This window comes from Macrobrachium nipponense, chromosome 18, assembly GCF_015104395.2.
Source record: "Macrobrachium nipponense isolate FS-2020 chromosome 18, ASM1510439v2, whole genome shotgun sequence".
In the NCBI taxonomy this organism is placed as follows: domain Eukaryota; kingdom Metazoa; phylum Arthropoda; class Malacostraca; order Decapoda; family Palaemonidae; genus Macrobrachium; species Macrobrachium nipponense.
Genome location: NC_087211.1, coordinates 73,949,025 through 73,962,060, shown reverse-complemented (window position 1 = coordinate 73,962,060; position 13,036 = coordinate 73,949,025).

Sequence of the window (13,036 nt, the reverse complement as noted above, 5' to 3'; positions counted from 1 at the left end):
TTATAACGCGTCCTGAACACCCGAGATGGGCATCAGTCGCGACTTGTTGTTGGTGAGAAACGGAGCTAAAGACCTCTACTCTCCTTTCGAAGTAAGTATTTTCCCCAAAGTTAGAAATTAAGGCCAAAATTTTAAGATTTAAACAGATTTAAACAGAGGGTACTGAAAATGGCGCCCACGGCAGTGGAAATCTCACCAAAACGCGTTCAACATTTTTACTTACAACTCGAGGTATTTAGAAGATTGACGCCATCTCGATGTTTACGGAGTAGCTCTGTGTCAATAAACTAACCATTTCCTGTGATAAATCCGCACACCACTTGTACCCACAGACGCTGGAGCACTTTTATCACAAACAATCGAAACACGATTTCTCATCAACAACAAGCCAGGCGTAAACGCTGTTGGGGTAGAAAGATGACGAGGAAGCGTGTCTTGGCTAATTTTTAAATTAAGTAGTAGAAAACATCAATATTTTACATATTTTATGATGGAGGTATTTGAAAAATATTCGTTATTGAAAAAGTAACTCGACTCTGACTCAAATTTAAGTAATTATTTTTCTGAATTAGAACGTTCTTTCAAGTTCTGTATTATGACGTCACGACATCTTGACTTTCGTACCTATTGTAAATAATGCTATACTCAACTGTCATTGCAGAACAGTTTACCAGTTATTCATGCAGATTGTTATCAGCTATACATGTAATTTGTTTAATAATCGTAATGCGCATATATATCTTTATTATTTACTTTTTGGATATATGAAGATGTTTTGACTGCTGGATTATCGCCGTAGTGTGACGCAATCGTTTTCGGTCCATGGGCCTCTTGTCTGTTTTCGCACCATAAGAAATTATGGGGCCGAATTTGCAATGACCAGAAAGTCGTTAAAAGAGGAAAGTTAGCATTGAGGGGCATATGTTTTGACTGAGAAAAATACAAATTTTATTCAATAGCTAGCTTGTAAAAAATACTTGTTATTAAAAACTTGATTGACAACTAGCAGCATGTCTACTATGGGTTTCAGAGACAGTGCAAGCAGGTTTTTGGGCAATACCTATTTCTGTAACGACACTCTAACAGAACGAGATTTGCTATAGTGCATTACACCCAGTGCCGTAATTTATAAGGGTATCGTGAATCACTAATCGTAAAGAATAACGACACTTGTCCTTGTACCAAGAGACAAAAACTCCATTATGCAGGAAATGGATACGAACACGCGTATAAAGCTCCACCTACCCTCTCCCCAAACCCCCCCCCCCCCCCCCCCCCCCCCCCCTCCACCGCCATCCCTTTTCTTCTTCGTTCCTCGCCTTCCTCTCTCTCTCTCTCTCTCTCTCTCTCTCTCTTCTCTCTCTCTCTCTCTCTGTTGCCATTCGGTATGTGTTGACCCTCCAAACTGGGTATAAGACTACACACAAAACGTTGAAATTGGTGAAATTAGGCTATGTATGGAAGTATATATACATAAATATTAAAGCAATTTATCATTATTGCCATTACTATGACAACTAGAATTCATGGAAACAGTTTATAACCTGTTAAGCGTCACCCAGTAATAATACGTTTACCGCGATCTACTCGGTAGCGCCTTCAACGGGATATTACGTTCAAGACTTTAACTGTGCTTGTCAAGCCGTCAGCCCCGTAATAATACGGTTTAACTCGTATAGAAAGTGTAGGAACATCATTTGGTAACACTCTCAGCACATGGGAAAACTTATTTCCAGCCTGGCAACTCTTTCCTTGGTGGTCGCTTATGCTAGAAAACTGCTGTCCCTGTTGGTTTTCTTTCAATACGCTTCGGGCGTTATCGAGACAAATTGGATTTCGCGTCTTTCACAATGAATGTCCCAAAGAGGAGGCATATTTCTTTAGGTGAGATCAATCAAATACTAGATGAGGAGTGTGATATTGATAACCTATTTGATGATGAGAGCTCTAGTTCTGAATCCTCCAGTGATGATACAAACTTTTCTTCCAATTGCGGGAGTGAAGATGACTTTTCTTTGCCGAGTGACTGGACTCCGAGAGAGAGAGAGAGAGAGAGAGAGAGAGAGAGAGAGAGAGAGAGAGAGAGAGAGAGAGAGAGAGAGAGAGAGAGAGAGAGAATTTCCTACAGTTAATTACAGTATGAAAATAACAAGCATAAAAATCAATATTAACTTTGAAAAACTATCATCAGTGCTATGATCCCACTGATTACAAAAAAAAAAGCGTGACGGTACGTTAGCAGCGAGGTCATCAGGGGCGGACGTTAACGAGGATAATGGAACGGCGTATGTGTGAAGCCTCCACAATAATGTGGCAACGATGATTTTGCCATTCTTAGCATGCAACATTAAAGCATGCAAAACATAAGGTTACATTTATTTTGGCATACGATTATTAAGAAATTCAAAAAACTAATAAAGACTTAAATCAATGAAAAAGTGCTAGCAAAAACAAAAAAGCAAAAAAAAAAAAAAACGTAGTCGTTCCTCTATGCACTTTTCCGTATTCGTCCTCTATGGTTTTCGGCAAGCCAGATGTACGAAAACGTTAGAAACATTTGATTTTATCTCGTTAGAAAATTATCTGTAATTTTTCGGGGTAATTTGGTTGAAACAAAAAGGGATAATATACATGAATTAAATCAAAATTTTTAAAAACAATGTAAATTTAAACTAAATAACGAGTAAGTAAACAGTTTAGGGAATAAAAACTTTGCAGTCGTGTCGTGTCGTCGTCGTCCGTCGTGTCGCTATTTGTAATTGTGTTTTGGGCGCGCGCGCTTAGAAACCAGGAACAGCAACGGGTTTTTAAAGTGCAATGTGGAGTGAACTTGAGACCAAAATGTGTATAAATAAACAATCAAATAAGCACTGTGGAGTTTCAGTTGTGATGGCAGTAAGGATAAAAACCGCCGATTACAAGGTAAGAATGAATTCAGTTCCAACCATAACCCCCGGGAATAACAAGTTTCATACAAATTTCACTAATATAGGCAACAAAATGTTGTTTTATTGTGCTGATTACAACTGCAATCTTGAGTAAGATCAATAAACGTTACATACATACGCTAACATTGTTCAAATGAGTGCTGGGAAGGCTGGGGAAAGATGGTGTCCGTCACTGATGAGAACCGTCCATGAAAAAACCCGTTAGCCGCTTTCGCCATATTGGATTTCAAAACTGCCTTGAAAACATATTTACGAAGAGCTCACATGCTTATTTTAGTTCGTATGGGGCTTTCATATATCACAATATGTTGACGAAACTTCAGTCTTTTAAATGGTATGCTTAGAGTTGCAATTGTATTCATGTTTCACCAATTAAATATCGAGTGAATAAGACCCGTCTACCGTGATGAGGGTTGGCCTGTACTGATGTTTCCCCCTAGTGCAAATCTCACCAAAACGCGTTCAAACATTTTTACTTACAACTCGAGGTATTTAGAAGATTGACGCCATCTCGATGTTTACGGAGTAGCTTGTGTCAATAAACTAACCATTTCCTGTGATAATCCGCACACCACTTGTACCCACAGACGCTGGAGCACTTTTATCACAACAATCGAAACACGATTTCTCATCAACAACAAGCCAGGCGTAAACAGCTGTTGGGGTGGGAGAAAGATGACGAGAAGCGTGCTCTTGGCTAATTTTTAAATAAGTAGTAAAACATCAATATTTTACATATTTGATGATGATTAATTTGAAAATATTCGTTATTGAAAAAGTAACTCGACTCTGACTCAAATTTAAGTAATTATTTTCTGAATTAGAAAGTTCTTTTAAGTTCTGTATTATGACGTCACGACATCTTGACTTTCGTACCTATTGTAAATAATTGCTATACTCAACTGTCATTGCAGAACAGTTTACCAGTTATTCATGCAGATTGTTATCAGCTATACATGTAATTGTTATAATCGTAATGCGCATATATATCTTTATTATTTACTTTTTGGATATTTGAAGATGTTTTACTGCTGGATTATCGCCGTAGTGTGACGCAATCGTTTTCGGTCCAGTGCCTGCTGTCTGTTTTCGCACCATAAGAAATTATGGGGCCGAATTTGCAATGACCAGAAAGTCGTTAAAAGAGGAAAGTTAGCATTTGAGGGGCATATGTTTTGACTGAGAAAAATACAAATTTATTCAATAGCTAGCTTGTAAAAATACTTGGTTATAAAAACTTGATTGACAACTAAGCAGCATGTCTACTATGGGTTTCAGAGACAGTGCAAGCAGGTTTTTGGGCAATACCTATTTCTGTAACGAAACACCTCTTAACAGAACGAGATTTTGCTATAGTGCATACACCCAGTGCCGTAATTTATAAGGGTATCGTGAATCACTAATCGTAAAGAATAACGACACTTGTCCTTGTACCAAGAGACAAAAACTCCATATGCAGAAATGGATACGAACCACGCGTATAAAGCTCCACCTACCTCTCCCAACCCCAACCCCCCTCCACCGCCATCCCTTTTCTTCTTCGTTCCTCCGCTTCTTCTCTCTCTCTCTCTCTCTCTCTCTCTCTCTCTCTCTCTCTCTCTCTCTCTCTCTCTCTCTCTCTCTCTGTTGCCATTCGGTATGTGTTGACCCTCCAAACTGGGTATAAGACTACACACAAAACGTTGAAATTGGTGAAATTAGGCTATGTATTGGAAGTATATATACATAAATATTAAAGCAATTTTATCATTATTGCATTACTATGACAACTAGAATTCATGGAAACAGTTTATAACCTGTTAAGCGTCACCCACGTAATAATACGTTTACCGCGATCTACTCGGTAGCGCCTTCAACGGGATATTACGTTCAAGACTTAACTGTGCTTGTCAAGCCGTCAGCGTAATAATACGTTTACTCGTATAGAAAGTGTAGGAACATCATTTGGTAACACTCTCAGCACATGGGAAACTTATTTCAGCTGGCAACTCTTTCTGGTGGTCGCTTATGCTAGAAAAACTGCCTGTCCCTCGTTGGTTTTCTTTCAATACGCTTCGGGCGTTTATCGAGACAAATTGGATTTCGCGTCTTTCACAATGAATGTCCCAAAGAGGAGGCATATTTTTCTTTAGGTGAGATCAATCAAATACTAGATGAGGAGTGTGATATTGATAACCTATTTGATGATGAGAGCTCTAGTTCTGATCCTCCAGGTGATGATACAAAACTTTTTCTTCCAATTGCGGGAGTGAAGATGACTTTTCTTTGCCGAGTGACTGGACTCCGAGAGAGAGAGAGAGAGAGAGAGAGGGAGAGAGAGAGAGAGAGAGAGAGAGAGATGGGAGAGAGAGAGAGAGAATTTCCTACAGTTAATTACAGTATGAATAACAAGATAAAAATCAATATTAACTTTGAACTATCATCACTGATTACAATGATCGCTGATACAAAAAAAAGCGTGACGGTACGTTAGCAGCGAGCTCATCAGGGGCGGACGCTTAACAGGATAATGGAACGGCGTATGTGTGAAGCCTCCACTAATGTGGCAACGATGATTTTGCCATTCTTAGCATGCAAACATTAAAGCATGCAACATTAAAGGTTACATTTATTTCTGGCATACGATTATTTAAGAATTCAAAAATACTAATAAAGACTGAAATCAATGAAAAGTGCTAGCAAAAACAAAAAGCAAAAAAAAAAAAAAAAAACGTAGTCGTTCCTCTATGCACTTTTCCGTATTCGTCCTCTATGGTTTTCGGCAGCCAGATGTACGAAAAACGTTAGAAAACATTTGTTTGTTCATGCCACTTACTGACAGATATATATAGCTGTATTTTCTGACGTCCGACAGAAATTTCAAAACTCGCGGCACACGCAGTGGGGGCGGGCCAGGTGGTAGTACCCATTCCCGCCGCTGGGGAGGCGGATATCAGGAACCATTCCCATTTTCTATTCATATTTTTTTCTGTCGCCGGTCGGTAAACATCTGTTTACAGACCTCTGCTCAGGATTTTTTGGAAATTGGACTCGCTTTTAAGTATCTGATTGATTTTGTTGGTATTGAATTGGATTGTTGAATTGGCATGCGCGATAGTGGACCGTTTTTTGATTTTGGATTGACTTTCTCTTTAAGATATGTCTGGATCAAGTGTTGTGAGTTTCAGAGTATGTGTGAACGGCTGATTGTAAGGTGAGGCTACCGAAAGCATCGGTAGACCCCCACACAGTATGTATGAGTTGTAGGGGGCTAATTGTTTGATTGATCATCGGTGTAATGAAATGTGAGAAATTGACTGATGATGAATGGAGAGTATATGAGTCCTATCGCCTTAAATTGGGAGCGCGATAGGATTCAGGAGGTCTTCCTCAAGGAGTGGTTCTTCCAAAGGTAAGACTAACATCTCTCCTGCACTAACACCTGTAGTGTTTACAACCCTAAACCTGTGTTGCCTTCGGGCTCTGATTCTGTGTCAGGAAGAAGCGAATGCTCTCTCATGATTTTGGGAGTCTCTTCGCACTCTGGAGAACAAAGTGAAAGCCTTAGAAACTGGCTCGGTGCAAGTGTGTGATCGTGCCCCCAGTGTTGTGGAGGGGGGTGTCAGATCGCCCCATAATGCCTCTAGGCCTAGACCTCATCAGACTCCAAGACCCAGGGAGAAGGTATGTCGAAAGCCGCAAGAGGGTTACGTGGGGCTTCCCACCGATCTGGCGTCCCTTCGGCAGACCATGTAGCAAAGACCCAGGCTGCCAAGGACCGTGCACGAGCACGCGTCCTGAAAGAGTGTTCTCGTCCTCCGAAGCGTCCTCCCCGCGCAAGGGGTGGAGCGCTCGGAGAGACTCTCGTCCGTTAAAGAGGACGTTTATTGCGGAGGACGCTTCACGTCCTCTTTCGCCGCTTTCGTCGGAAGACGCTTATGATGTCTTTCCGCCTCAGAAGAGAGGTAGGATTTCCTCCGATGAGGACGCTAGGTTGCGCTGCACAGGCGCGTACACCTGAGAAACAGGTAGCTGTACCTGTGAGAAGGAAGGAGGCGTCCCTCGCCCCTCGTCTTCTCACAGGATCAGTCCTGCTTCCTCTGCTCATTCTTCCCGACGAAGAACATTCTTTTGTCTCTTCAGGAACAGCTATCCTCTTCTTATGGCTCAGAGGACTCGCCCAGCAGCAGTCGAGCCTAACAGCGAAGGAAGGACCTTAGACTGCCTGTCAAGAGGACTAAGCAGCCTCCCTTCGCCTTCTCCGACTTCGTCCGTTCGCCGATCGCTTCTCCTTTCGGCCGATTCGTAGATCTTCGTTCGTCCCCCCCTCTGCCTAGAAGGACGTTAACGTCAGGACGCTTTTCTTGAGGAGGACGCTCTGTACGGATGGGTTTTACGTTCGGCAAGGAACGTTAGGGCAAGACGGGCTCGTTCAGGCACGCTTGTTCAAGACGCTCGTTGTCAGGACGCTTGGCAAGAACGCTAAGCAGGAAAACGTTCGTCAGGACGCTAGGGCAAGACGTTCGCAGGTTGACGTTCGCCAGGTCTCTAGACAGGACGCTCGGCAGGACGCTCACCAGGACGCTAGACAGGACGCTGGCAGGAAGCTCGCCAGGACGTTCAGACCTCATTTCAAGATGTTTTTGGGGATTCTGATCAAGAAGTCTTTCCCCCAGACGCTAGTTTACTGTGCACAGGCAACGCTTATACCAGCGAAGACATGTAAGGGACGCTTCTCGAGCAGGTGAGACTGCTGCGGAAGACGCTGAGGACACTCGTCCTCATCAGGACGCTCTACCGTCAACGAGCAGTAAGCGTCATAAAGTAGCAGCCGTATTAAGGCTGCATCTATCAAGGATAGGGGTCCTTTGATAAAGCCAAGACCCGCCATTAGGACGCATTCTCCTGACAGACGTGTCTCTCCGGTTAGAGAAGAAGGAGAAGCTAAGTAAACTCTGCCGATTCGGCTGAAGAGGAACCTGCTACAGCCCTTCTATCTCGGACTATAAGGGGGGGGTCCTCGTACGGACTCTTGCTTGGTCTTCGTTTGAAGATAAATTTCAGCCCGCAGCTCCCAAGTCTCCTCCTTCGCAGTTTTCCTCATCTAAAACTGGACAATCCCGGAGTTTGTAGAGATGAAGACTTCTCTATCTACAAAACTGCTTTCAAAAAGCTCCAGGACTGGATGATACGAAGGAGAGAGAGCAAGGTAAGACGACCTTCGCATTACCTCCTACAGACTTAGTGGAAAAGGGGGCATTTTGGTATAGAACCAAAGATGAAGTGGGAATTCGTATTCCTTCTTCTGCTCAGGGAGATTTCTCCAGCCTGGTGGATTAGCAGAGGAGGTCGCTTTACCCTCTGCCAAGGTAACTTAGACCGCGTCGGAGACTGGACCATCATTTGGAAGGGTTCTGCCTCAGAGACGCTGGAAGTCTTCAACTTCCTTTGGACTGGTGTTTGGGAGTTCTGGATTTGCAAGCGAGAAGCCCCAGAATCTCTTAGTCTGGGGGGAGCTGTCCCAAACGTATGTTAGCATGTATGGACAAAGCCGTCAGGGATGTGGTTCGGAGGAGCGTCGTTCTCACTTTGGAACAGCTTTACTAAAAAAGAGAGCTTTGCTGTGCAATTCACAGCTCGTTCGGTGACGCCAGCTCAGAAAGCAGACTTGTTGTTTCGCCTCTTTCGAATCATCTCTTCCCCCAGACTTTGGTTAAGGACCTGACGAACAGCTTACAAGAGAAGGCTACTCAGGACCTTTTGGCCAGTCTACTAGACGGTCAGCCGTACCTTCAACCTCTTCGGCTGCAGTTCGTCCGCGAAGAAAAAGTTAAGCCCTTTCGTGGGGCTCCCCCCACTCGAGAGCAGCTCCTCGAGGGAGAGGGTTTTCACGAGGAAGAGCTCCTTTAAGCCAAAGCCTTCCAAGTGAAAAGCATGTCTTCAGACACCAGTCGGAGCCAGACTGAAGTATTTTGCGGGAGCGTGGGGAGGGAGAGAGACACGGACTCTTGGTCTCTCAAGATCGTGGAGCAGGGGTACAGATCCCTTTTTGAACTTCCTCCTCTTTCTACGACTCCCAGAGAACTTTCTCCGTCCTATCAAGGAGAAAAGAAGAAAGAAAGTCTTGTTCGATCTTCTTCAACAGATGATCGACAAAAGAGCGGTGGAACAAGTCGCGGACCTGCAGTCTCCAGGTTTTACAACAGAATCTTCCTGGTACCAAGCAGTCGTCAGGTTGGCGTCCAGTTCTAGAGTGAGCAGGCTCAATCTTTTCGTGGAAAAGATCAAATTCACGATGGAGACGCCTCAGTCTGTTCGGGAGGCCTTGAGACCGGGCGACTGGATGGTATCCTTAGACTTGCAGGACGCGTACTTCCACATCCCGATCCACCCTCTTTTCAAGAAAATATCTAAGATTTGTCTTGAACAACAAGGTATGGCAGTTCAGAGCTATGTGCTTCGGACTGACCACGGCTCCGATGGTGTTCACAGTGGTGATGAAGAATGTAGCGAGGTGGCTACACTCTTCGGGAATAAGAGTTTACCCTATATTCGACGACGGGCCTGATCAGAGCGTCGTCGAGAGAGAAGTGTCTGAAGGACGTGCAGTTCACTTTAGCCTTAGCGAAGTCCCTGGGACTTCTGGTCAACCTCGAAAAGTCGCAATCTGACCCCAACCACAGTCCATCGTGTATCTGGGGATTCAGATGGATTCAGTGGCTTTTCGAGCGTTTCCGTCCCAGGAACGTCAGCGGCTAGGCTTAGAAAAGATCTCAGCCTTTCTAAGGAAGGAAACTTGCTCGGCGAGGGAATGGATGAGTCTGCTGGGGACCATTTCCTCGCTGGAAAGGTTGTTTCCTTGGGAAGACTGCACATCAGGCCTCTCCAATCTTCTTGGCAGACGAGTGGAAGGCCAAAGACGATCAATGCAGTATTGAGAATATCGATCACTATCAAGAACCATCAAATAAGATGGTGGTTAGACCCTCAGAAGCTTCAAGAGGGCGTTGTCCCTAAGTCTTTTGAGCCCCACGACCTAGTGTTGTTTCAGACGCTTCCATCACAGGATGGGGAGCAACACTAGGGGGGGGGCAAGGAAGTGTCAGGCTCCTGGAGAGGGGAACAGGTAGCCTGGCCTATAAATGTCAAAGAAACTGGCAGCAGTCTTTCTGTCCCTGCAGTTCTTCGAGAAGAGTTTGGAAAACAAGATTGTTAGATAAACTCGGACAATACCACAGCACTCGCTTATTTAAAAAACAGGGAGGAACACACTCCAGAACGTTGTACTCCCTAGCGAGAGAGATTCTGCTGTGGGCAAAAAGAAAGAAGGTGACTATCCTGACGAGATTCATTGCAGGAGTGCAAAACGTCAAGGCAGACCTTCTCAGTCGTCGGGACCAAGTCCTTACCGACGGAATGGACCTTGCACGAGGACGTTTGTCGAGGACCTGTGGACGCTGTGGGGGACGTCCACTGGTCGACTTATTCGCAACGTCAAGGAACAAGAGACTTCCTCTTTACTGCTCCCCGGTCCTGGATCCAGAAGCAATCGCGATAGACGCTTTGCTTTGGAATTGGACGGGCCTAGACTATATGCCTTCCCACCATTCAAGATTTTGGGGGAAGTCATGAGGAAGGTTTGCGGCCTCGGAAGGGACAAGGTTAACCTGATCGCTCCGATGTGGCCAGCGATGAGAATGGTTCACAGAGGTCATGTCTTTCCCTTGTAGACTTTCCAAGGGACATTGCCCTGGAGAAAGATCTACTCAAACAGCTCACTTCGAAAGGTTTCACCAAAACCTCTCCGCTCTGAGTCTGACTGCGTTCAGACTATCGAAAAGTTGGCCAGAGCGAGAGGTTTTTCGAAAGCAGCTGCGAGAGCAATCGCACAGGCGAGACGTGCTTCCACAAGAGCTGTTTACCAGTCGAAGTGGGCTTCCTTCAGGGCATGGTGTAAAAAGGAGGAGTTTCCTCTTCCTCGAACCTCTGTGAACCAGATAGCTGATTTTCTGCTATTTCTCAGAAAATGTGCAGAAATTAGCGGGTCCCGGTCCCACCATCAAGGGAATACAAAGCATGTTGTCAGCGGTTTTAGGCACAGAGGCCTAGACTGTCTGACAACAAGGATATTCATGACCTTTTGAAGTCTTTCGAGACCTCGAAAGGTTCTCAAATGAGACTCCATCATGGAATCGGATGTAGTCTGAAATTCCTTATGTCGAACACTTCGAACCGCTTCAGACAGCGTCTCTTCAAACCTGACAAGGAAGGCTCTTTTTCCTAACTCTCTTGCGACGGCTAAGAGAGTTAGTGAAATCAAGCGTTTAGCAAAGTTAATGGGCTTCAAAGGGGACAATGCTGTCTGCTCGTTGAACCATTTTCTTAGCGAAGAATGAAAATCCTTCGAACCCTTGGCCGAAGACTTTCGAGATCAAGGGTATGTCAAGTCTGGTGGGCCAAGAACCAGAGAGAGTCCTTTGCCCGGTAAGGGCTCTCAAGTTCTACGTGCATAGAACTAAAGAGGTAAGAGGTCCCCTCAGGTAACCTCTGGTGCTCTGTGAAGAGGCCAGAGTTACCTTATCGAGAATGCTGTGGCTTTCTTTCTAAGGGACACCATTCGGGAGGCTCATTCATCTTTCCAGAAGACTGATTTGAGCCTCTTCCGAGTAAAAGCGCACGAAGTACGAGCCGTCGCTACCTCTCTTGCCTTCCAAAAGAACATGTCAATCAAGGACATCCTTGATTGCACCTTTTGGAGGAGCAACTCCGTCTTCGCCTCACATTACCTAAGGGATGTGAGAACGATCTATGACGATTGCAATGCCACTGGGGCCATACGTTTCTGCGGACACAGTATTGGGGTCCGGAAGTAGCTCTTTCCCTATTCCTTAGTTAGGTTAAGTTAGGTTGTTGTGTTTTTAGGTTGTGGTGAGTCTTATGTGAAGATCTCCCATCATTTAGTTATGTTGTTAAGGGATTTTATGTATAGTTGGTCAGGTGGTGGTCAGTTGCTTCGTTGCCCATCTATTTGTATGGCCTCGATGATCTGTCACGCTGAGGTCTCGCACCCGTTGACAGATCATCCAGAGCGCACCAGCACTACAGGTCTCCACCTGGCTGGCAACTCCGTGATGAAGCAAAAGCAGCCTTTCGTGACAGTAATCACATAGTCTACTTTGCAAACAGGTAAGGAACCAAGATGTATATCATCTACTTAATGTAGTTCCAAAAAATCCTATTCTGTCTCTTCCCACCATCCGAAGGTGGGATTCAGCTATATATATAATCTGTCAGGTAAGTGGCATGAACAAAATGTTTATTGTTATTATACAATTAAGTTGTTCATACTTACCTGGCAGATATATATAATTAAAGTGCCCACCTCCTCCCCTCAGGAGACAGAGGCATTAATAAAAAATATGAATAGAAAATGGGAATGGTTCCTGATATCCGCCTCCCAGCGGCGGGAATGGGTACTACCACCTGGCCGCCCACTGCGTGTGCCGCGAGTTTTGAAATTTCTGTCGGACGTCAGAAAATACAGCTATATATATATCTGCCAGGTAAGTATGAAAACAAACTTAATTGTATAATAACAATAACATATTTTATCTACGTTAGAAATATCTGTAATTCGGGGTAATTTGGTTGCAAAAAAGGGATAATATACATGAATTAAATCAAAATTTTTAAATAACAATGTAAATTTAACTAAATAACGAGTAAAGTAAACAGTTTAGGGAATAAAACAAAACTTTGCAGTTTCGTCGTCTGTCGTCGTCTGCTGTTTGTAATTGTTTTATGGCGCGCGCGCTTAGAAACCAGGAACAGCAACGGGTTTAAAGTGCAATGTGGAGTGAACTGAGACCAAAATGTGTATAATAACAATCAAATAAGCACTGTGGAGTTTCATTGTGATGGCAGTAAGGATAAAAATAAAAACCGCCGATTACAAGGTAAGAATGAATTCAGTTCCAACCATAACCCCGGGAATAACAAGTTTCATACTTTCACTAATATAGGCAACAAAATGTTGTTTTATTGTGCTGATTACAACTGCAATCTTGAGTAAGATCAATAAACGTTACATACATACGCTAACATTGTTC